Genomic DNA, 26342 nt, shown 5'->3' on the forward strand with positions numbered 1-26342 from the left:
AGCTTCAGGATCTGTCCTTCCAGTGAGCACTCAGGGCTGATTTCCTTAAGAATGGAGAGGTTTCTTCTTCTTGCAGTCCATGGGACTCTCAAGGGTCTCCTCCAACACCATAATTCAAAAGCATCAATTCTTTGGCGATCAGCCTTCTTGATGGTCCAGCTCTCACTTCCACACATCACTACTGGGAAAACCATGGCTTTAACTATACAGATCTTTGTCGGCAAGGTGATGTCTCTGCTTTTTAAGATGCTGTCTAGGTTTGCCATCGCCTTTCTCCCAAGGAGCAGGCGTCTTTTAATTTCGTGACTGCTGTCACCATCTGCACTGATCATGGAGTCCAAAAAAGTAAAATCTCTCACTGCCTCCATTTCTTGCCCTTCTATTTGCCAAGAGGTGACGGGACCAGTGGCTATGATCTTTGTTTTTTTGATGTTGAATTTCAGACCATATTTTACACTCTCCTCTTTCACCCTCATTAAAAGGTTCTTTAATTCCTCCTCACTTTCTGCCATCAAGGTTGTGTCATCTGCATATCTGAGGTTGTTGATATTTCTTCCGGCAATCTTAATTCCGGTTTGGGATTCATCCAGTCCAGCCTTTCGCATGATGAATTCTGCATATAAGTTAAATAACCAGGGAGACAATATACAGCCTTGTCGTACTCCTTTCCCAATTTTTGGACCAATCAGTTGTTCCATATCCAGTTCTAACTGTAGCTTCTTGTCCCACAGAGAGATTTCTCAGGAGATAGATGAGGTGATCAGGCACTTCCATTTCTTTAAGAACTTGCCATAGTTTGCTGTGGTTGACACAGTCAAAGGCTTTTGCATAGTCAATGAAGCAGAAGTAGATGTCTTTCTGGAACTCTCTAGCTTTCTCCATAATCCAGCGCATGTTTGCAATTTGGTCTCGGGTTCCTCTGCCCCTTCGAAATCCAGCTTGCACTTCTGGGAGTTCTCGGTCCACATATTGCTTAAGCCTGCCTTGTAGAATTTTAAGCATAATCTTGCTAGCGTGTGAAATGAGTGCAATTGTGCGGCAGTTGGAGCATTCTTTGGCACTGCCCTTCTTTGGGATTCGGATGTAGACTGATCTTCTCCAATCCTCTGGCCACTGCTGAGTTTTCCAAATTTGCTGGCATATTGAGTGTAGCACCTTGACAGCATCATCGTTTAAAATTTTAAATAGTTCAGCTGGAATGTCATCACTTCCACTGGCCTTGTTATTAGCAGTGCTTTCTAAGGCCCATTTGACTTCACTCTCCAGGATGTCTGGCTCAAGGTCAGCAACCACACTACCTGGGGTGTACAAGACATCCATTTCTTTCTGGTATAATTCCTCTGTGTATTTTTGCCACCTCTTCTTGATGTCTTCTGCTTCTGTTAGGTCCTTTCCACTTTTGTCTTTTATTATTGTAATCTTTGTACGAAATGTTCCTTTCATATCTCCAATTTTCTAGAACAGATCTCTGGTTTTTCCCAATCTATTGTTTTCCTCTATTTCTTTGCATTGCTCGTTTAAGAAGGCCTTCTTGTCTCTCCTTGCTATTCTTTGGAAATCTGCATTCAATTTCCTGTATCTTTCACTATCTCCCTCACATTTTGCTTGCCTTCTCTCTCCCGCTATTTGTAAGGCCTCATTGGACAGCCACTTTGCTTTCTTGCATTTCCTTTTCATTGGGATGGTTTTAGTTGCTGCCTCCTGTATAATGTTACGAGCCTCCATCCATAGTTCTTCAGGCACTCTGTCCACCAAATCTAAATCCTTAAACCTGTTCCTCACTTCCACTGTGTATTCATAAGGGATTTGACTTACATTGTATCTTACCGGCCGAGTGGTTTTTCCTACTTTCTTCAGTTTAAGCTTGAATTTTGCTATAAGAAGTTGATCTGAGCCACAGTCAGCTCCAGGTCTTGCTTTTGCTGACTGTATAGAGCTTCTCCATCTTTGGCTGCAGAGAATATAATCAATCTGATTTCGATGCTGCCCAACTGGTGATGCCATGTGTAGAGTCATCTCTTGTGTTATTGGAAAAGAGTGTTTGTGATGACCAGCTTGTTCTCTTGGCAGAACTCTATTAGCCTTTGCCCTGCTTCGTTTTGAATTCCAAGTCCAAACTTGCCAGTTGGCCACTAATGGACAACCTCTTTAATCCTAACTATTCAGAAAGGTGTACGATATTTCCATTTCTCAGAGAGATCCTTTCCCCTAAAAGACCCATCAAAAAGTATCCTAATAAATACTAATAAATCTGCTGAAATCCTAATAAATCCTAATAAATAAATAAACCCATCGAAAAGTATCCTAATAAATACTAATAAATCTGTTGAAATCCTAATAAATCCCAATAAATAAATAAACCCATCAAAAAGTATCCTAATAAATCCTAATAAATCTGCTGAAAGGCAGATCGGGGGGAAATTGGATCTGAAGGTTCCAAAGCTTTCTCCTTCCCCCAGCACACACTCACAATGAGAGGAAGTTGAACAAAGTAAAGTAAAAAACTACCCAGATAACAGATATTGCTGCACACACCTTCCTCCACAGCACCTGGAAAGAAAAACAAAAATACTATTCCCCCCTTCTGATCTGAGCCCATGAACCTCACATTTAGTCCTTCTCAGATGCACCAATAGGATTGCTCTGACCATATTCCATTTCAGATCCACAATCCACTCCAGCATTTGGGTGGAACAGAATGGATTCATTCCACACACCACATAGCTTGAATGGCCAGACCCTCCAACAAAATGGATGCCACCTAGCAGTGAGAGCCTCAAGATATGGCACAGACATGCCCAGGCATAACATTGTTCAGAAATATGTACATTCACCTATTGAACACACATTAGAGTCAAACAAACGTGCCAACAAGAGATGTTAAGATTAAAGTCTCTTTCTTACATCTTGAAACAATTTCTCTTTTGCTTCCAAGTGAACTGTGGGCAACTTTTCTTAATATAACTTGATTAAAATCTGGAAGGACTTCCAGGAGCCAGATAAAAATTGCTTCAGGGACTCAGGCCAGTTGGCCATCCTTGGCATAAGGCAACTAGGCTGCTGGAAAAGGCTCTTGAGAGGCTAGCTAATGAACGGAACATGCCATGACTAAGGGTGCGTTCAGACGTGGATAGTATTGTGTGTGTTAGCTAGCACTTCTGTCCCAGATTCTGATGTTCCTTTTACACTGCACCACCTGTTGTGTTATGGAACTGGGGCTATATCTCCCACCATGTCATGCTACATTTTAATTGTCAGGAAAGAACAGTATGTCAGAATACCACCCCAAATTTCAACACATGAAATTTCCACAGGTTCCCAGGTTTACCAGGGTAATGAGGTTGCAAACTAATTACTTTAAAAAACAAATAAGATGGAAATGAGTGCTAAACATTTACTAGAGTTCACTAGTTGTTGTTTTAATAATCTAGTTTGCTTATAATTCTGGATCAATATTCTCCCTGCATCAGGGTCAAAGGAGCTGTGATTTTAACCAAGCACATTTTTTAAATCAGGTGCTTCTTGCAACTGGCAACAGATCTCATCCTGGCTCGAAGCACCAGCCTCCCTAAACTGGGTAAATGGATGCTTATGCTCATTGGAGAAGATTGGGCAGGTAGGCATTTGAAATAGGGGCTTTTCAGCAGTGCCTCCAATATCTGGTGTTTGATTCCTGTCAGAGATTTGGCAAGGCCCATCCATTGCAGCCTTTAATGGCACTACATCAGAGTATTGTGCATTGTTGTGAATTAAAAGGGCAAGCAATTCACAGCCACTCACCCCAGAACACAGCATCGCTGGTAAGCCATCAAAAAGTAAGCATTGCAAAAGTGAGCGCTTTGTGGGGGACAAGCAGGTGCCTCTCACCAGTTGTGATGCCTGTCTTGTTTGCAGCAACAGATGGTCCTGGTCAACCAACTGCAGGAATATAGGAATGGAGGAAGGGGGTGCAGTGAGGGTGGTCTGCCTTGGGTGTCATTACTGAGGGGGGTGACATTCAGCGCATCACCCACCCGCAACTCCCAAGCCTACCACGAGCCGTCGGGGGAAGGGGTGGGGCTGCACCACCTTGCTGGCGGCCTTCCCCCTTTCCCCCTTCATTTTGACAGCTGGCTTGGGAGTCACAGGTGAGTGGCATGCCAATGCCCCCTGCTCCCGGGCTGCTTCCTGGGGAGAGAACCTCCCCTGAGCTGTCAAAAGGAAGAGGGAAGGGAGGAAGGCTGCTGGCAAAGTGGTACGGCTCCTCCCCCCCCCTGCCCAGAAAGCATCCCACCATGGCTGGCTCGCTCCACCCCCATGGACGTCCCACCCCCTGGGACTCTTGCCCCACCCCCTGGGATGCTCACCCTGCCCCCGTGGCTCCACCCCCAGGTGCACAGCATGTTCGCCACTCTGAGTGCCAGAGCAGCTAGCTCCGCCTCTGCAGGAATACCACAGCATGTACCTGGAATTTATTATCTAGATCAATCTAGGTCATAACGGTAACAGGTACAGGACAGAATCAGCTGTTACATAGCAACAGAGGTATGTTTACCTGAACGAAATTATTCCGAGTGCTAATTCTGCAGGTGAAGCACAATTGTCAGATATCGGGATTCTTGGTGTGCCATTTTAAAGAAAGTCTTACCTTAACTGGATAAACCATCCACCAGTGAGTGTTTATTTTAATACTTCTTGTTGCTGGTGCTGTTGAAACTGCACACAGAGAGTATGCTAAAAATGTCCATTGGTATTTTAATCACTTTAAGCTAGAGGGTAAAAAACTCCCCCTCTGGACATGTAAATGACTTAGCAGCCTGGGGCTGGAATTAGTCCTCCATCCTTTGGCATCAGGACTGCAATCTGAGTCCTGCCACTGACAGGAATGTTTAGATTGGGGGTGAGGGGAAGAGACTTAGTCATGCTTAATTTCCAGGTCTTGATTATGCCAAACAGGAGAGCCACGCTGGTGCCAAGAAACAGTGGTTGTTGCCAGCCACTCCCCACACCCTCTCCCCCGAGGGGAGGAAAATGCATAGGCTGCTCCCGGCCCACACACATTCTGTTTTTCCCATGGCCTTATGAGACTGGATGGATGGCTACAAAAAGTATAAGGTGCACATCTGTGTAGAAGTCCTCAGCTTCCACTCTTCCTGTGTGACTAGAGGAAGAGTGGGACATGGAGAGCTCTTGCGCAGAGAAAGAGAAGGCAGTCCAGTGACATTATATGACCTGAGAGCAGAATGGTGGCTGGTGTAGAGGGGCAGAGTTGCCCTCCTGATGCTGGCATTGCTTCAGCTCACCTGGATGGTGCCAGGGCGGGGCAGGTAGCAGCAAGGGCAAAGTTGTGCAGATGCACCAGTAGAGCCAATGTTGTTGTTGTTTAGTCGTTTAGTCGTGTCCGACTCTTCGTGACCCCATGGACCAGAGCACGCCAGGCCCTCCTGTCTTCCACTGCCTCCCGCAGTTTGGTCAAACTCATGCTGGTAGCTTCAAGAACACTGTCCAACCATCTCTTCCTCTGTCGTCCCCTTCTCCTTTGTGCCCTCAATCTTTCCCAACATCAGGGTCTTTTCCAGGGAGTCTTCTCTTCTCATGAAGTGGCCAAAGTACTGGAGCCTCAGCTTCAGGATCTGTCCTTCCAGTGAGCACTCAGGGCTGATTTCCTTCAGAATGGATAGGTTTGATCTTCTTGCAGTCCATGGGACTCTCAAGAGTCTCCTCCAGCTCTATTAGCTCCTCCAGCACCGAGGAGAGCCAATGTGGCATTCTGCTAATAGAGCCACACAGCTCCTACCCCAACCCAGCACCCTCAAGGTAAGGTTTGGTGACACTGGTGTCCATAGGACATCTCCACAGCTCTGCCCCACCACCTGCTAGCGGGTGGGTCATAGGAGTTGTAAGTAAGGGTGAGGGAGGAACAAGATATGATGCCAAGCATAATCTCTTGCTAAAACCAGCAGCACCCATGTTAAGTGTGCCATTGTTCACCAATATGGGAATGTGCAATGTGACATCATCACACTGTGCCTTTCCTTATCCCCTGCAGTGGCAGCCATGAATCGGAAACAGGGAAATGCACAATATGTTGGTGGCACATTGCATCTTTCCAGTAATGGAACATCATTAAAAGAAGAGGGGAAATTCAACACAGAATAAATTAAAACCACATACAGCTTGGAACCCTGTGACGGGAACCCTGGGGGGGGGAGGGCCAATGCACAGCCCCCAAACTGAGAAACCTCTCTGGGCATCTTGCCTCTGGACGCAGCACAGGACGTTCCATAACTCTTCAGTCCCAGTGCGCAGCAGTGACACATATCCGAAGACATGTGCACACTCAAACAGCAGAGTAAAGCTGGAAGCTGAGGTTGTGAGGTGTGGCATATGAGTTTATTAAGTAATATATACAGGACAGAGCAATCATGGCGTCCCTCTCATGTCTTCTCCGAGAGAGAGAGAGAGAGAGAGAGAGAGAGAGAGAGAGAGAGAGAGACAGAGAGTACAAAAGTACAATACAACGGAAGAGATAGGACTGGCTTCCATTTCCAACACTTTCCAAGCATGGAATGTGTAATGGGTTTAGGGGTTGCTCGTGCGTAAGTTGCCGCCACTCCTGGCTAGGTTACCTGGTTGAACCCTTTCTGAACAGCCTCTAGCATCGTGACTGTCTCAGTCGCTGGCAGAATCCGTCAGTGGGCGTTTCTTGAACTTCTTCCAGCACAAAAATTATTTGACGCCTAGTCTCCGCCTAGTCTCCCTGCGTGGAAGCCTTCCGCGCAGGGAGGGTGTGGGCAGCGGAGGACCCGTACTCTCTCCGCTGGTCTCTCTCTTGGAGCCTCCTCTCCGATTTCCCCATCTGCCCCTCTTCTCCACTGGTGTTACGCTGATTTCCTTCCCCAGCAAATGGGCTGCCCCTCTCCCTACTGGGACCCTCTCCGGCATCCCTCTGGAGCCTTCCCTCCGCCTCTAGCTCCGATGGCAGTTACCTGACAGAATGTAAACATAGACCTGTGATTTAACAATCACACATCCAGCAATGGGAAAGAATGAAAATACTGACACCCTGGAGAGCTGCTGCCACTCAGTGGGGACAATGCTGAGCTGGGTGGACCCAATATAGGGCAGCTTCCCACGTGTGCAGCTTGGATCTGCTTGCTGAGTTGTGAGAGGTGGGAGAGAGTCAATGTGCATCGCCAGTGATCAACCAGCACAAGCAAGGCTGCAGAGTATGCTACAGATAGTTGGATTTTCCTTAGCTTTCCATGCAGCACTTCCCTGTGGATGTGCGAGGAGTTCAAATTGCGAATGGAAACTATTTTCTAAGTAGTTTCATGGTCCCTTCCTAGATTAAGGCCACAGTGCGCACACAGCTCCAAGGGAGCAGCCTATTGTGTTTTCACGAAAAGAAAAACCAACTTGCATTTGAAAATTTCCCCACCACACACACAAACTTGCTCACCACTTTTGACAATGAAAAGCAAATCATTTCCAAGTATCCAAAATAAATAAATATATCATCAGTCCAGGAATGTTGCGGACGTTCAAACTGTTTGTATTACAAACCACGACAAATCAGACTCAGCCACTAAAAGAAAACATTCTTCCCATCACCTGAATGGAAACTTTCATTTATCTAGTTTCTAAGCTACTCATATTTCTGCCTTGCATAGCATATAATTACCGCAATGGTGGCGGCGGAGGAGGAGGAGGAGACATCCTACTGTAGCTTTATCATAGCCTTTGTCATGATATGACTATAGTGCCTATCTTGGTCATTAGGACATGTTAACTTTGAAGCAGAAGAAATGAGAGAAAGCCCAGGGCATGCCAAATTCTCTACTGAATAAATAACCACAACACTCTTGACTTCAGCAGAGAATTATGGACTGATATAATACCACAAGTCCTAGATCGAGTGTTTGGGGGCGAAAGCTGGGTATTATTATTAGGATGTATATTCACCATACAATTTTGTTCTGTAGCATTTTATGATCCTGGAACATAATTTATTGGATGATAAAACCGTGCAGTATAAGGGAACACTTACACTATGGTATTCAGCTGATGAAGACATGGAGGGAAATGCTGTTCTACAAGAGGCCAAAGAGAGTGGCGAAAGGCCAAGGAAACCTATCCAACAAGATTTCCATAATCAATGAGCTCTGGAAAGGGCTTGTTTGACAAGGATGTATTTGAGACTCCATGAAGAGTGAGGAAATAGTTTAAGAAGTGATTTAACATGAGAAGTGTGGGGTCAAGGACCTGTCTCCTCCCTTTGCCATACTCTTTTCCACATTAAGGTTGTTCACACGCTACGTTCAATGAGTGTATATTTTGTGTGCACAAATAGTTGAGCTGTATACTTATGTCCTTATCCATATGTAACAGTCAACAGGTGTACTGTCTATGTACTGGTATAGGTAAAGGTAAAGGACCCCTGGACGGTTAAGTCCAGTCAAAGGGGACTATGGGGTTGCGGCGCTCATCTCACTTTCAGGCCGAGGGACCCAACGTTTGTCATGGGACCAGCATGATGGGTCATGGGACCAGCATGACTAAACCGCTTTTGGCACAACGGAACACCATGACAGAAACCAGAGCACATGGAAACACCGTTTACCTTCCCACCGCAGCAGTACCTATTTATCTACTTGCACTGGTATGCTTTTGAACTGCTAGGCTGGCAGGAACTGGGACAGAGCAACAGGAGTTCACCCCGTCACAGGGATTAGAACCACCAATCTTCTAATTGCCAAGCCCAAGAGGCTTAGTTTAGTTTAGTTTAGTTGTTTAGACCACAGCGCCACCTGGATCCCTGTGTGCTGGTATACACAAAACTAAACAGATCAACAAGTGTATAAACTTTGCATAGAATGCTTGTTCATGGGAAGAGAATAAGCCCTGTGTGAATAAACCTATTGTCACTTCTCAACAGTGAATTGGAGAGAATGATCTATACATTGTTTCTTTGTCCTGTCTCATTTGACCTAAATCTGTAAGGCCCCACAGAACTATGTGGTGTAGTGGTTAGAGTGTCAGACAATGTCCTGGTAGACAAGGTTTCAAATCTCCACTTGACCATGTAGCTGTCTGGGTGACCTTGCACCAGTCATTGCCTCTTAGCTTAACTTACCTCAGAGGGTTGCTGTAGGGATTAAATGAGGGGGAAGAACCATGTATGCCACCTTGAGATCTGTGGAGAAAATGGAGGGGTATAAATGCAGCCAGCCAACCAATCAAGATTTTCTTCACCTGGTCAGTTTCAAGGGAAGAGGGAGATAGCTCTACTTCCTAGCTCAGACCACAAGAAAGGAGCTGTGATAATGCAAACATTATGGTGGCCCCTGCAGAACTCACAGTAAGAGTCCCACTAGGGGGAAGGGGAGGCGAAGAGGTGAAGGAAGTTGTAGGGACCCATCCATGTTGCCAATCCCAGGGCTGAGAATACCATTCATGGGGCTTGGCTTTTCAACGCTGGACCAAGAACTTAGACCACGTATGTAGGAATTGTTGTGTGAGAGATGGAGAGACTCTTTAATACTCTGTGTGTTTTAATTTGCTGCTCGAACAGCTTAGAAGCACAAGGATGGCTGAAGTTGTAATGTTAACCCTAATCCTTAGGAATGTATAAACCAACATTTCAGCAAAAGGATTTATTTGAGTGGGAGAATACTGGATTTGTTAGGTGCAGACAGATGTAGATGACACCTGTAGAGCTTTAATACTCCGATGATGGTAACTGTAAACCGACGTGTAGTCAGGAAATATGCAAACCACAACACCAGTGAGTCTTGCTGCAGCTCTTGAGCTCAGCAGGCAACAGTGCCACCGTTATCCCATTGGTTTTTGGAGCACAATTTCCCCCTTGTATCCCCTGGCAGCTTAGTCATGCTTGAGACCAATTGCTAAACCAGTTGCTGACAGCCATGCTGAGTAGGAGTGTAAATTTTATAGTATGTGTATAGGGCCTATGAAGCTGGGAAGGGTAAAAGCAGGTTTTGTCCAAAGGAGTTCAGCCTTAACCCACGCCACTCACACAGCCATGCAGATGGTGGGGGAAAGCCACTTGGGACCCCCTGTGTTCACCCCATATACCTGACACTGATCATGAATTAATATACAGTGCCCTCCCATAAAATCCCCACACACCACTGATTTTTCTAGAGCTGGAGACTGCAATTGCCACTGACAGCCTTCCCTGAGATGGCCACTCCATTGTAGTCTTTGTGGTACCTGCCACCGCATACCGAAGAATCATTGACCCTATATGCTAATAGGCTCAGTTTTCCAAATATGGCTCCCTGCTGTAGGAAAAGTGGCATCTCATAAGAGAGACATAAGCTGGGGAGGAAATAGAATATCCTGGAAGAGGACATGGCACTCAGAACAGGAGAACTCTGGTGGGAGCCAGTGTGGTGTAGTGGTTAAGAGTGGTGGACTCGTAATCTGGTGAACTGGGTTCGCTTCCCCCCTCCTCCACATGCAGCTGCTGGGTGACCTTGGGCTAGTCACGCTTCTCTGAAGTCTCTCAGCCTCACTCACCTCACAGAGTGTTTGTTGTGGGGGAAGAAAGGAAAGGAGAATGTTAGCCGCTTTGAGACTCCTTCGGGTAGTGATAAAGTGGGATATCAAATCCAAACTCTTCTTCTTATGCTGCAACATTTTGTGGCAGGTCCCACTTTGTATGTGCTAGTTTGCCAAGTGAACATTAAGGGACTGGTGTCTGTGATGGGACTCACAGGGTGAATCAGGGTGCATGACATTGACCACATAGAAACGGCCACAATGAGGAAGGATTGAAAGTGATCTTTGTGTGGCAAGCCTTTTGTGGGCAAGGACCCTTTTGCCCTCCTAATCTTTTGGACTATGGTTTCTAGCCATTGGCCCCGCTGTCTGGGGCTAGTGGTAGTTATAGCCCACCACCTCTGGAAGGTGCCATGTTGGTTAACCTTGAACAAAGTGATGGAGCAAGGATTTACCATACTCTCCAATGGTCCCATTGGATCTATCAGTTTCAGTTTCTCTCCATTTCCAGTCTTAAATTCAGTTTAGCACATTCCTGCATCAGTTTAGCAAAGAGACTCCTATTAAACACATTGTTGCAAGCAATTTCCCTAACACAATACTATGTTCTTTTCACTAATCTGTTACTTTCTTTGTACATACAGTGGTATCTCGGTTTACGAACTTAATCTGTTCCTAAAGTCTGTTCTTAAACCAAATCTGTTCTTAAACCGAGGTGCGCTTTCCCTAATGAGGCCTCCCACTGCCAGTGCCCTTCCACTGTTCTGCTTCCATTCATAGACCGAGGTAAAGTTTGCAAACCAGAACACTACTTATGGTTTTGCAGAGTTCATAAACCGAATAGTTCACCAACAGGACTGTTCATAAACCAAGGTAAAGGACCCCTGACCATTAAGTCCAGTCACGGACGACTCTGGGGTTGCGACGCTCATCTTGCTTTACTGGCCGAGGGAGCTGGCATTTTGTCTGCAGACAGCTTCTGGGTCATGTGGCCAGCATGACTAAGCTGCTTCTGGCGAACCAGAGCAGCGCACAGAAACGCCGTTTACCTTCCTACTTGCACTTTTTGGCGTGCTTTTGATCTGCTAGGTTGGCAGGAGCAGGGACCGAGCAACTGGAGCTCACCCCGTTGCAGGGATTCGAACCGCCGACCTTCTGATCGGCAAGTCCTAGGCTCTGTGGTTTAGACCACAGCGCCACCTGCGAGATACCACTGTATTTTTGTGTTGGAGAGCACAAAATTTCAAAATTTGGAGAAGTGCAAATCTCAAAGAATAACTTCATTTCAAATAGCGTATTGTTGTAGTAAGTGGGAACTAGACACATTTTAATATGAACCAAATGGAAATTCTCTCCCAGCTACTAACATCTAATTAATACTTACCTTGACCCAGGCTGTCACAGCCTCTTCTCCTAGGAGGAAACTGCACAGATGCCAATGACTGGCTGGATGCAGAGGAGTGGTGGAAGGCACTAGCTGGGGAACCCCCAAGGGAACCCCCAGGGGAAGAAAGCTGAGAGCCAGGAGATTGGTAATTGGATGGCGATGAGCGATCAGAGGGAGAAGAGGAAGCAGACTGGGAGGAAGAGGTGTCAGAAGCTGAAGAGGCAACAAGGCTTAGTGAGCAGGAAGAGGATGGGGCAGAGCACAGTCTAGACTGTAAGGCAGGAGAGGAGATGGGCTAAGAGACGGAGATGAGGCAGACTGCTGAAGAAGCCAGGGAGTCTCCTTCTGCTTTTGTGACCAACTCCCCTTTCCCTGGTCTCCCAGAACACACAGAGAAAAGAAGGGGGTGGGGTAATGAGAGCCAAGACGATGAAGCCTTAGGCTGCTGGAGGAGGAACTTTAGAGAGTGGTGGGAAAGCAGAGACCTTCAGACCTCCTCACAACTGCTTCATTGGAAGAAGACCTACTGGGTAGAGTTGCTTTGATCACTAGGCCTGCGCTGTTTTAGTTTCTATGAATAAAGAGTTCACTGATACCAGGTGTTTTATTACTGACCTATTCCTGACTCTGACTTCTGACACACAACTGGTTGTTTTCAAACATTTAAGTTTTATTTATACACTCTGTTAATAGGCAGGATATTTTAGAAGCATAGCAAGACTAACATAGGAGAGTAAGAATACAAGACACACTATTTCAGCGTTGATTGACGCAAGGACGTAAAGCTCCGCATGCCAGGTGGAGATGTGTGGGTAAAATAGCTGCTTTCCAGATTTACTTCCTAACCAAGCAGTGGGACACAGCTGGCTTAAGTGCACATGCTCCTCTTTCTATGCAGTATACAAATCATGCTGCATCTTATACAGTTTCTAAGTATGATAAACTTCTCATATTTCTTGCTTATGAATTGCATGGGTCTAGCATCACTTGGTAAGGCAAAAATGTTAACCTTGAATCATCTGTTGGCACAATATCACAGTATCCAAATGGACCCAAACTTAAAAAAAAAAGTCGTGCCATTTTCAGTTATGAATGTAGATTCTGATCAGTGTTTCTTTTCATCTTCTGATCTGCAGCATATAAATATGAACTTCTTACCCCCAACTTCAAAGGAAACCCTTATTGTTATCATATCTGGAAGTCATTTTTATCTCTAACACATTTGGTATCTTCATCAGGACTAGTGTAGAAATTCATTGATCAGTGTAACATTCAGACCCACCCCCTCTCTTTTAGAATACATTTGTTGCAGTTGTGAAAACAGGAAGACGACTAACCAGAAAGGGGACAAAGAAATCCAGTGCTTTGTTTAAATGGATATTATTTGGCTAAATGAGAAAGTATACTGTGTGATGTGCAATTTAAGCTAAGCTACTAAGGAATTGGAAATCCAGATGTGGCCGCAGAAACCGCTTCTGCATATAGAAAAGCTCCCCTTGGGGCAACAGCAGGTCTCTGATCTACTCTGAAGTCATAGATCTCAAGTAGGTACTTGATTTTTGATTTGGATCAGAAAACGGACACCACTGCAGATGGTAATGCTACTGACATACAGAACTGTGGTTGTTCAAAGGATAATTTCTTCTGCTTTGTAGTGCTCAAAGCAATAAAGGAGTACCAAGAGTGATTGATGGCTGAAGTGAACTGGGGGTATTTAATCAAGTTCCCAGACAATTTGCTGGAGCTCGGCAATAGGAATTGTTTCTCATAGAACGAATCTCAGAGGATGAAAGTTATACCTGGGCAGATGGTCAAGAGAAGGATCCATGCATCACTTATGACCACCATGTTTAGGCAGCACTTGAGAGGTACATTAGCCTCGAGCTGGGATTCTCTAGAGGGCTGAATTTCATTATGTCTGATGCTCCTTTGTGGGGGTCTAGTGAATGGCAAAAGGGATGAATTATACTGTGTGTACCCTTTAATCTGACTAGATGAATCCAGTCCAAATTTCCAGGCAGTGAGATTTGTTATTATTTGATGGCCTTTGAGACGCTGGCTTGAAAAGATGATTCTATGCGGCCAGAATGAAAAACCAGACCAAAAAAATGTAATTAGACACTTTTTTCTTTTGCTGAGCATTTAGTAAGATAGAGTGTGCTTGCAGACTGCCTCCCAGAAGTCATGGGAAGTAAAGGATATGGTGTCACCTTTAAAATCCTTAGCACCATCCCTAAAGCAGTATAATATCTGTGATGGGTATTAAATAATGTTCAGAGGGTAATTGAGACTCAAGGAGATGAACATGGATGACTCAAAGTGGCAAACAGTATGGGCATGGACAGGGTTGTGCAAGGAAGTCCCTCCCGCAGTGTCCTTGTATCTGTTAATAGCTGTGAATGTCCTAAATGGGTGCCAGAATTCACTCATAGTCTGATAAAATACTTAGAAATTGATGTTTAATCCAGATATGGCAGGGGCGCTGCACATAAGTGTTTATGGTGTTCATCTCGTTCTGGATGGGGCTTATACTACCCCTTAGATCGAAGTTCATGGCTTGGGAGTGTTTCTAGATCCAGTTTTCCTGATCACCATTCCCATCTTTTATTTTTATGCTGCTTTTCCACAGTAAGTCATGCTCAAAGAAAGTCACAACATCGGAGGACATCAGAGGGGGAAACCTAACAGATCTAACCTAACATTGCAAGATAATGCAGCAACATTGTAGCAAAATTTAAACAGGTACACAAATAACAAGCTAATCAAAGCATTATCTTTAAGCTACCTTATCTCGAGTCTTCAAAATTCATAAAAAGGCCCAACAACAGAAATGAAGGAACAGAATTCAAAATATCAGCCAAAATAACCCCCACCTTCCCCAACACCAAATGTCTCCTAAATAATACCTCATCCTGATAACCTCTAGGCACTTTGCCCAGCAGGAACTGGTTTTGTCACTGTGGCACATCCACAACTGCACCAAGCAATGTGATGTGGATGCAGTAGGTACATCATTTGCACCAGTCCATAGCACACATATGGAAATATGTGGATCTTCCTTGTTCAGTCAGGGCATATTTTCCCCCCAGAATTCTTTCTCAGATACTTTCACCAGCAGCCACAGTCCCACTAGTAGAGAGATTGCCATATCTGATTTAGAAATACAAAGGAACCTGGCCATTTCCCCAGCTTCACACACAAAAAGTGAATGCAGCACTACTGGAAATTAATGGAAACAAAGGCCCATTAAGCAGTTTTGTGCACCTTTCCCTCATGTGCACTCTATCACTCACCCCATCTTGCAATTCTCATATGGACCACTGGGGATCTGCACGAGATCTGCACATGTCTCACATGCTCCACATCAGAGGTGAACAACCAACTCTGCCATACTATGCTTCTAACCTTTTCCAGACTGAGGGCTGGATCATGGGCATGATTTGGGAGGGGCACATGGCTGTGGTGGTTAGGGACAGAGATAATGAGTGGGCAGAGCAGATGTGACTCTTAACCTTTGCTCAGTAGGCTATATTCCAGGCCCCCACCTCCCAGATTTCTCTACACATTCATGCTCAACTTCTCTCCACCCTTCCCATAGGTGATCAAAAGGAATTATCAGAGTTCAAGAACACTTTCCAGCCAGGCAAAAGCACTTGAGGAGGGTGCAGAGAAGGGCCATTGAAGGATGTTCAGGAAGAGTTCAGGGAACCAGATACAGAGACCCAGGGGCCTCATTCAGCCCCTAGATCTGAGGTTTCCCCATCCCTGGCTTACAGTAGCTCACAGGAACAGCTAACAGACTCAGTCAGTGTGGCTTGAGGGAAATCAAAGCCCACAGAACAGCACATCCAGGACCCTGTTGAGGAAGAGAGATGCGGGTGACGGAGGGAAAATGTCCTTTGTCTTGTTTTTATGTCTTAGACCAACAAGAAAGCTTTTGAAGAACAGTCCCATTAAAACAGGGGCTGAGACAAAGGGTTGACTTGTCCACTGGGTAAAGCTCTACCAGGAAATTCGTTCACTTCATTACTGGCTTTTCTTGTGGGAAATAATGTTTGGCTTTTTTGGGTTCTGGTTGACTCAAAGTCTCCTTATATGTAAGCCATTACTCTTCAGTTACAACATTTGTTACTTCCTGTTAGTCAGAATAAACTGCCCAAGACTAAACAGCATGGACGGATTATGTAGTCCATGAATTTATTACAGACACCTACAAACAAGCAGAACATTATTCTGAACTGCCAAAGAATCCTTGTTTTTTCAGCAAGGGATACAAATATCTCTTCTGCTCTCAGCTAGCTTTCCTTCTTGCTGGAACAGTACATTCTCTCTCTCTCCATGCAATGACTACCAGCATGTAAACATGAAAATGCGAGGTGCAGCATAATGCTCTGGATTCTTGGCTGCGTTTGATTTGCTGAGCTTATTGATTTGTGAGGCAAATGTGACTCTGTGTTGCTGATGTGATTACTAAAAGCCACAGTCCAGTGAAGAGAAAAATAGGGATTGAAGCCCATTTACAGCCCATTCCTGTGAGTCATTGTGCTGTGTGGCAGGAATGTCCACGTATTGCCAGGATTAGCCCTGAGTGCTGCTGCGCTGACACTTCCCATTCTCTCCTGCGCAGCCCAGGTGAACTTCACAACAAGCTAACACATTTATCCCACAGGAGAGCATTTGGACCAGTGAAGGCTTCCTGTGTGCTGCCAAATCCTGTGTACTCTTTAGTGGCCCAGGGGCTGAGAATCTTTTCCTTGGCTGAACATTCGGGAGATGAGACAAAACTACAGTAGTTTCTGCCTATCACTCCCCAGAGAAGGGCAGGAAGTTTGTGTGACCTGCCTGGAAGGATCGCTACAACGATGACATATGTGCTTGAGAGCTAACCTAATGGCTTGGCATTCATCACTATTTATCCGAGATGATGACCCGATTTGAACTTTGTCCATTTCAGGTTGGGGACATCTTGAATAGATTTACTATGTTTCTGCAGGCCCAGACTATATGCTTCTTTAGAGGTCCATGTATATAGTAGGGCCTTGGGTTCCAAGTAAAAGAGAAAAGGAGTGCACATGTGGGGGTGCTAAACCTTCCCCCCCATGATCTATAGCACAGGTTAGCAAACTTTTTCAGCAGGGGACTGGTCCACTGTCCTTCAGACCTTGTGGGGGGCCGGACTATTTTTTTGGGGGGGGCCCCACAAATAACCCAGAGATGCATTTTAAATAAAAGCACACATTCTACTCATGTAAAAACACCAGCCACACCCCACAAATAACTCAGAATGCATTTAAATAAAAGGACACATTCTACTCATGTAAAAACACGCTGATTACCAGACTGTCCACGTGCTGGATTTAGAAGGTGATTAGGCCAGATCTGGCCCCCGGGCCTTAGTTTGCCCACCCATGATCTATAGCATGTTAATTGGCCCCAAGACTCTGATACAAGAAGTTGTTATCATAACCATCACTGTTTATTTGTGTGCCGTTTTCCCACAGTGATCCACGTTCAAAATGGCTCCCATCAAAATGTTTACAGACCAGAAGGTTCTGCAGCCGTCTGGTGGACAAATGTCAACAATCACCCACACCTTGCTAAGCATGAGTTTATCTGGAAATACCTCTGGCTTTTACCATACTTACCTTTTCTCTGTGTAGCTTGGGAAATGCTTTCATTCTCTACCAGGTTTGTTAAAAACATGGTTTATGTTCCTGTCGATTATTGCAAACCCTGTACACATTGCTCTATTGCCTTCATAGGTCCTTCATGCTCATGGCGTTCTTTTCTTTGGTTGCAGCAATTTGGCCACCAGGCCATCAGCTGTGCTGTGGCATCTCTCCTCACTAGTTGTTCCTGCTGTGTGTGTCTAAAAATAGACTGAGGGTATGGATTCAATGAGGTCCATGGCAAAACTCTACTGGTCAGAGTTGTGCATCTTTGAGGTGGGACAAGGCTTTGATGGAGAATGCCTCAGCTCAGACTATTACAGCTATGGCGGCACCCCACTTCACCACCACCCATGGCACAACAGTTCTACATTTTGTAAACCGCTTAGATGATTTATTATAATCAAGCGATGTAAAAGTTTTGTAAAATGAATAAATAATAATGATCTAGGCAGTAACATTATCTTACTCCTCAACGTATGTTGACTCACTGTGCAGGAGGCAGATGTGAAGTTTGCACGGTTCATATTTTAATCAGAAACTGTCTAATTCACACTTCCTGACACAATTCAAAAAGTGAAGCACAGCTATCCTTGAAAATTTGCACTTCTCCAGATTTTCGGGATGGAGCCGTCCCACCAAAATTTTGCATATTGTACATAGGAATTGAAAATTTACTATACGGTAGGGGAAACTGCTGGCACAAATTAGTGTACTAGGAGAAATGTGCCCTCAAACGAGGATTTATTTTCATTAGAACTCTGTACAACAAATGTGGCAAACTGAACTTGGAAAAGTGAGAAACTGAGAGAAACCTAAACTGATAGATATGTCAGACGTCTTCCTCTTTTGGTCCCTCCCTCTTAAAATTTGAAGGATGCCATTATCTCAGTTTCCCAGATTCTTTGAATCCACTCCACTTTGGATCCCATTCACAACTGAGGGAAAACAGCCCACCCAACGCTACTTCTTGTGACTTACAGCCCACTCCCCAGAAGTAACTCTTCTGAGTGTAGTGGGGCTTACTCTCAAGTAAGTGTGCTGCCTACAGTATACTGTCTGCAGTCCTACTCATAACTGGCTCAGAAGGAAGTTCCTATGAATCCAGCAGGACTTCTGAGTAAATAAGCTTACGACTGCATTGCTCATGTCATTTGAGAACCCCTGAAGAGCAAGATACATAATGATTTACTCTGTTCTACTGTGAACTCTGAGCAAGAACATCTCTTCCAATATATTTAATAGCGCCAAACAAGAAAAAATAATAATGTGGTGACTCTTGGATGACAGCATTTTCAAAACATACCAAAATCATCTAACTCTTGTGATGTTTAGGGAACAGGTTGTTATAACCTTCAGGGGAGAAAAAATATTTCGCATCCTAAATATAGCTAAATTTAAAACCTTAGTTGCCATGTAGTCGCATTCCATTTAATAGAAGTAAGACAACACAGTGTAACTTTAAAAGGGTGAATACATGCACAGTTTAGCTTGTTTTAATCTTCTACAGTTTTGTTGCTTTTCAGCATTTATATATTTATACAAAATAGAAAGTTTTGGGCGCTTTTAAAACAAAACATTTCACAACTTGATGGTGCCCTCTGGTGTTTTAATGGAGTAAAAAATAGGGATGGAGAAATCTGTCAATTTTTGGCTTCTCTCGGTTTCTAATTTTTCTAATCTTAAATAGGGTTCAACCCATTTCCACATACATTTGAGTGGTTTTTTTAAAGTCTGCATGAAAATTCATATACATCAGATATGCACTTTTGTCCTAATGCATGCAATTTTGTATGCATTTTTTTCCTAGCATATGCATTTTTGCAAGTAATTTCCCCCTAATAAAATGTGTTTTTGTACATTGTTTTCACTAATAAACACCTTTTTGCACACAATTTATGCCAATGCATACAATATTGTACATATGCTTTAGTTGGAGATCTGCATCAGAAGGTTTCTGTTCTCAAAGAGCTCTTCTCAAAGAGAACTGTTTTGGTATGTGAATTGTTTTAAGAAGTGCAAATTAGTTAGGTTTGCACTTAAGAAATTTTGCCTCCAACTTTAGGGGTTTTATTTTAGAAATGCTGTGTTTGTACCCTTCTTCCAGGGAAAGTGAAAAATTGGGCAACTCACAGGTTTATCCCGATCCCCTAGCATACATCATTCAGCTTTCTCTCAATATTTTACATTTTTTTTCTGTAATAGAATAGCAATTGTCAACACACAGAGTTAGCAGTCATTTTGCTCTTACTTGTACAGACTTGTACAGAGGTACCTTGGGTTACAGACGCTTCAGGTTACAGACTCCACTAACCCAGAAATAGTACCTCGGGTAAAGAACTTTGCTTCAGGATGAGAACAGAAATGGCGTTGTGGCGGCAGTGGGAGGCCCCATTAGCTAAAGTGGTGCTTCAGGTTAAGAACAGTTTCAGGTTAAGAACAGACCTCCAGAACGAATTAAGTTCTTAGCCTTAGGTACCACTGTAATGTGGAAGTGTACTATAAACTAGCTTGGAATTTTGTCTTTCTTTTAATTCCTATCTTCTTTTAAGAACTTTTAAAATTATTTTAATACCTGTCTTTCATTTCCTTCATTTGAAGACAAAGTCATTGTGCACCTCTTTATCTGGGTGATGTTCTTGCTGATGAACCATTGGACAACCCACCTTTCAAAATGACAACACTACTTGACATTCTTGGTGCGGCAAACAACAACTTTTCAGTTAAGAAAAGCCTCACTGATGTCGCTGAAGAGGTATTTTTCAGCCATTTGGTCTGCTGAAGCCCTGTTTTTATATGTGATTAATAGCATTATATTTAGGGTCATTTATTACATTGCTTTACATGACGACGCTGACTTCATCCTGAACTTGGGTCGCTGAGTAACAAAGATGCTGTTGACTGGAACGGCTGGATTTATCATTTTGCGGGGGGAAATATCATTGACTGTAAATAGCAAAGCACATTTATGGTGACCATTATTTATACGTTGCTCTGTAATTGACCTATGTGGCTGTCGAATTTCCAGGATGTGTTTGCTGGGGATACAGGCAAAGTCATATTCACAAGGTGTTTGCTGGCACCTCATCAATTAGTGGTTAAAACAGGGTAACCCCATTGCTAGTGAATCATGACTGCTGACATTTGTTTGTGGCAACAGCTCAGCTTCTCCATACATTGCGCCACCTCGGTCAATCTACCTGTTCTTTTTCGAGATTTACTGTTAGGGCCATTCCTGTGGAATATAAATGGAGCCAGTTCTGCATTCCCCCTCCCCCGCCTCACAGACTTTACCACATGGCATTACAGTAGATCCATAAATAACCTGAATACATTATGATTCAAGATTGGTTTTCCAGCAACTAATGACAGGTTAGTTTAGTCACACTGTCAACATTTCCTTTTTTGCGCCTTCAAAAATGTAAATGCCAGGGAAAAACACACACACGTGGTGTTACACACATATCCCTCATCCCTTGATATTTCCTTTAAAAATGGGGACGGGAAGCATGGTACAGCACATTGCTAGGTTTATAGTAGGGGTACGAACAGACCCCAAGTTCCACCTTATATCTGTGTGCCTTCTAAAATTCTGATCTGCTTCTGAGTTCCTCTATGCATATGACACTTCAATCTGCAATTTAGTCGCTGAACTGCTGCGTATGAAACAAAGCTTCGTGTTCACTATAATGGGGAATCCAAAAATGGCCGTAACTTTTTCCCTTTTGGCCAAAGTGGATGAAATTTACAGGCACTCTAGCCCCTCCCAAGTGGGTTAGGTCAGCCAAATTGCAGAAAAATAGGTACAGGAACCTTTTATGGGGGAAGTATAAGGATATGTGTGTGCAGGTTTGTCTCTTTCATCTCTTAAAGCTTCACACTGGTATTTCTTCCTAATGGTTGCTTATATCCTCTGATGAGCTTTAGAGGATATTACAGGTCTCCAATAGGCCTGACAACATGAGACTATCTAGGACATGAGACTAACTTCACTGCCTGTGAAGTTTTGAAGAGCTCTAGGTTTTGTTTTTCTTAAGGCAGATCAATATGGTTTTTTAAATAGCTTAAATGAAACTTTACTTTTTTAATATATATAAAATCCCCTGCTGTGCTTTAACAAACAAACAAACAAACAAACAAACAAACAAACAAACACAAACTCTTCCATGCTTCACTGGCAACATTTGTGACATTCCCACTTCTTGCAAATAACCTATAGACTCATAGAGATATTATATGGGGAAAACAGAGCTGTATCAGCACACACACTCACACAACACTCTCTGGCTTTGTGGTGGCCCTGACCAAAATGGGGAATTTATTGACATCACACTTTAACTTGGGAGGACCTCCCCCGCTACTCCTAGTTTTCAGTTAGATTTTATGGGGTTAAAAAACCAGAAAAGCTTAGATATTTCAAGCTTTTCTGGGTTTTTCATCCCATAAAATCTAACTGAAAACTATCTAGTTAATTGATCTGTTTTCAGAGATTTCAGTATCCCCCAGTTAGAAGTGTTCACATTACAATGGATCGTAGATTCATAGCACAGGTGAAGAAGCCATTCAGTGTCTCCAAACAGGTTTAATTGGATGGTCCAGATCAATCAAGATTCCCCCATACATGTCACAGAGCACACTATGTAGCTGGTTGTTTTTGCTTACATATGAGCTGCTACAGTGATGATCTCCCCAGGCATGCTTACCTAAACTGCTCATTCTGCCTGACTGTTGTCCTTTGACCCTTTTTTGGCGGAAGATAGCGCTGTGAATATTGCCTTGCCTCAGTAAGTCATAGCTATTGTTTTGGTGTAACTGCATTCTCTTCTTGGCAAACTGAACTCTGAATTACAATCTGGACATAAATCAGAGGTGGACAGCCTAGGGAGTGAGGTCTGTGTTGGAACTGGGGTCTGATCTATATGGATACTTTATTTCTCTTTGATGCTAAATAGATATGGATTAAAAAAATCAAAAAAATCTTTAAAAGCAGAGACATCACCTTGCCGACAAAGGTCCGTATAGTTAAAGCCATGGTTTTCCCAGTAGTGATGTATGGAAGTGAGAGCTGGACCATAAAGAAGGCTGACCGCTGAAGAATTGATGCTTTTAAATTATGGTGCTGGAGGAGACTCTTGAGAGTCCCATGGACTGCAAGAAGATCAAACCTATCCATTCTGAAGGAAATCAGCCCTGAGTGCTCACTGGAAGGACAGATTGTGAAGCTGAGGTTCCAATCCTTTGGCCACCTCATGAGAAGAGAAGACTCCCTGGAAAAGACCCTGATGTTGGGAAAGATTGAGGGCACAAGGAGAAGGGGACGACAGAGGACGAGATGGTTGGACAGTGTTCTCGAAGCTACAAACATGAGTCTGACCAAACTGCGGGAGGCTATGGAAGACAGGAGTGCCGGGTGTGCTCTGGTCCATGGGGTCATGAAGAGTCGGACACGACTAAATGACTAAACAACAACAAATATATGGATTTATAATCAGTGTTCCTTTAAATTGTGTTATCATGCAGTTGAGACCTACTGAGTACAGTACAGCAACAAGGACAAAAGACATATTCAGGAGAGAATTCTTTACACAACCACATCTTCCTCTCTGTGTGCACATGCACGCACACACACTTTTTGACACCCCTCAAAAAATGTCATCCCATTTTGAAAATTTGCTTCTGTTGGCATTTCCTATTATTACCTCTGCTTTTTCTGTTCTCTGGTTCTGTGAACATAATACTGGCATGGATCCCTATGGCACTTATAGAACTGAGAGAGACATCTTTCCCCTGCCAGCCCTGCAGGGAAGCCAACGCTTTTTGACAATGCAGACCTCAAGCAACAGGCTTCTTGGGAGTTTTTCACAGGAATTCGGGAGCAGCCAATGGACACATGAGAAGTCTGGCTGGTTTATAGAATCTGCTAAAGAGCTTCTTCTCTTTCTGGCTGTCATGGGAATCTTCCTTCAGCATCCAACACTCTTTTTTTTTTTTTTTTACTTCACCAGGATTTCTACTATTGCTAGGTGGCCTGTGGCCAAATCTCAGCACTGATTTGGATATTCCTGTACTCAGCTTAAAAGGGGAGAAGAGCAATTCCTAAACACATGTGCCTTCATAACATCTGAACATGCATTGAAATACATATCCTCTGCCTAAATATTGATTGATCATTTAATTTCTAGACCGCTTGATATATTAAAAACATCGCTAAACAGTTTTACAGAAAATTGAAGCAACACACAACTTAAAGAAATTATTACAAAAATATACAGTTATGTATAATGTTATAAGAATTTTAAGGTCTTATATATATAAAATAGATGTTCATAAATGTACCAAGCAAACACATACAAATATGTAAACCTCATGTCTGAAACCCACAGAAAAGTCCTGAAACCATTTTCTCTCTCCCAAAATGACCTCAAATATTTCTCTGCAAGGTCAAAGGAAATGGGAAATCTCAACATTGTCTCTTTCACAAATCCTGTCATAAGGGCACATTTAAGATATGAATAGGGCGAGCCTGTGACCTGGACTCAGGAACTGAGTATTTACCATTACAAAGGAATCGCCAGACTGCCCAAATAATGTAATCAGTTATCATTCTCAGGTAACCTGGCAGACAGGTTTTCTGCTGTAGACCGCCTCTTCTGTGATGTATCTATGATGTATGGGGGGGGGAGTCTTGGGCTCCAGGGTGGGCCATTCAAAATGTCTATATAAGAGCTTGCGTGCCATTGTTCTGGGTCCCTCTCCGCCCCTCCTGTGTCGGTGGGGGGGGGGAGCACCCTGTTCCAACAGCTTTAATAAAGATCAGGCTTACTAGCTGCTTTGCTTCTCAATATTCTCTGGTTGGTCTCTGTTATTTTCTCCTACCGATAGAGAACCTACAAAAGGACTCTATATGGGCTCTTGGGAACCCCACAAGGGAAAAGGAGCAGGGTTTTTTTCTCATAACATATAAACTCATTATATTAATACAAAGTTACTAATATATATATAAATTAATATAAATTCATTTTCCTTCTGACACACCCTCCCTCTCAGCCTCCAGAGCCCAACTAAACACTCAGCACACCCACAAAAGTCTCGCAACAAGAAGAATCCCAGCAAACAGCTGACATTACCTTCATCTCTCACTCTAGACTTGCTTTTTATGGGCAAGCCCAAGGTGGATGGTACTTCTTTAGGCTGCCCACGACTGAGTCCCATCCAGCTGCCCTCTCCACACTTAGTTCCAGGAGCACCAGGTTTGTTGAGTTCCCCAAGGGGTCCGGAGGATGGGGAAAGAACCCCCTCCCCCCACAGCTATTTCTTTACTTTCTGTCTTTTCCTCCCCATAGATATGCACTGCACATTTTTCACTTCATAGGTGTTTGAGCGTGGCTTGGGCAAATTTCACCAGCATCCTTGGTGGGGGTTGGAGATGTTTCAAAGTGACTGGCAAAGGGTAAGGTTCACTCACAGATACCAGTTATCACCCGGCATTGCCATCCAAGGTATGTTCCACTTTGCAGAATTTTGGTGGAGCTCATGATAAAATATTTCTTTAAAGTAAACATTTACCTTAAAAAAAAATATATGCTGTGAATAGCTGTCAGGAAAAGACCTGGCGGTCCTTAGATTTGTAGAATGAAAGAAAGGTGCCCTTTGATCACCCACAAAAATACTCCATACATCACCCATGGGAATTTCACTGATTTCTTTCACTTTTGATAATTTTCAAATGCAGTTTCTCTTCTCATTAACTGGTGGGGGATGGTTAAAAAAAAAATCAGAGAAAATTTCAGCACAGACAGAAAAGTCTTCAATCTGGTGAGGGATAGGCAAAACAAAAAACTAAAACCTTCCCCTAACTGGAACAGAGGCTTTCAGATACAGGTGGTGGGGGTGCATTGCAAAGTGGGGCTGTGCCATACCTTAGGGAAGCTGAGCATACCTTAAGTGCCCTGCAGCAAAGAGGGGGAAAGGCAAACATCTGACACCTCCTTTTATTTCCAGAGCACGCCTTGTACATGCTGGAAAGCAGCAGATGCTAAGTCCCCTCCAGAAATTCTTGCATCCTGTTGGAAGCCCTAGTTCCATCCCTGATTCCAGCAAGCCCCATCTCTTGAAGCAAGTAGTGCCGGATTTACGTATAAGCTAAACAAGCTGTAGCTTAGGGCCCCCCTCTCTTGGGGGGCACCCAAAAATGTAAAGGGGAAACAAACCTGGATGTACATTTCCAAAATATAAGATTAAAATAAAATAAAATAAAACCTACATACAGCAACAGTGTTTTATGTTGTGTAGGCTCCTATGATGTAAGTAATGGGGCCCGCCTGCTAGCCTGCTCCCTAAAATATCACTGGTTTGCTCATTTCTATATATAGGGTGCCTACATTCTGCATGGACTGGTCGCATGGCAACGATGAGCAAATGGCTTTAGATACCTATTAGCTCCATAAATTACCATATAGCATATATTCAACACAAAAACAGCGACAATTTGTTGTTGACAAAGGACAGCTGGACATATCAATGACCCTGTTACCTTCAGTAGCTTAGGGCCACATCAAACCTAAATCTGGCCCTGGAAGCAAGTGATGTAATGAATTGGTTCCAAGTGTACAGTAATGAGGTTTAGAGAAATCTTATGCATCTCTGTGTCATATGCATTTCATCTCTCTCACTCTTTCTCTCTCTCTCTTTTGATCTCTAGAAAGATAGTTTATATGCACACCTGAGTCAGTCCTTTGCTTTCTTGTGGTGTGTCCTGACACCTACTGGCCATTCTGAAC

This window comes from Podarcis liolepis (genome assembly GCF_965112155.1).
Source record: "Podarcis liolepis genome assembly, chromosome: 3".
Lineage (NCBI taxonomy): Eukaryota > Metazoa > Chordata > Lepidosauria > Squamata > Lacertidae > Podarcis > Podarcis liolepis.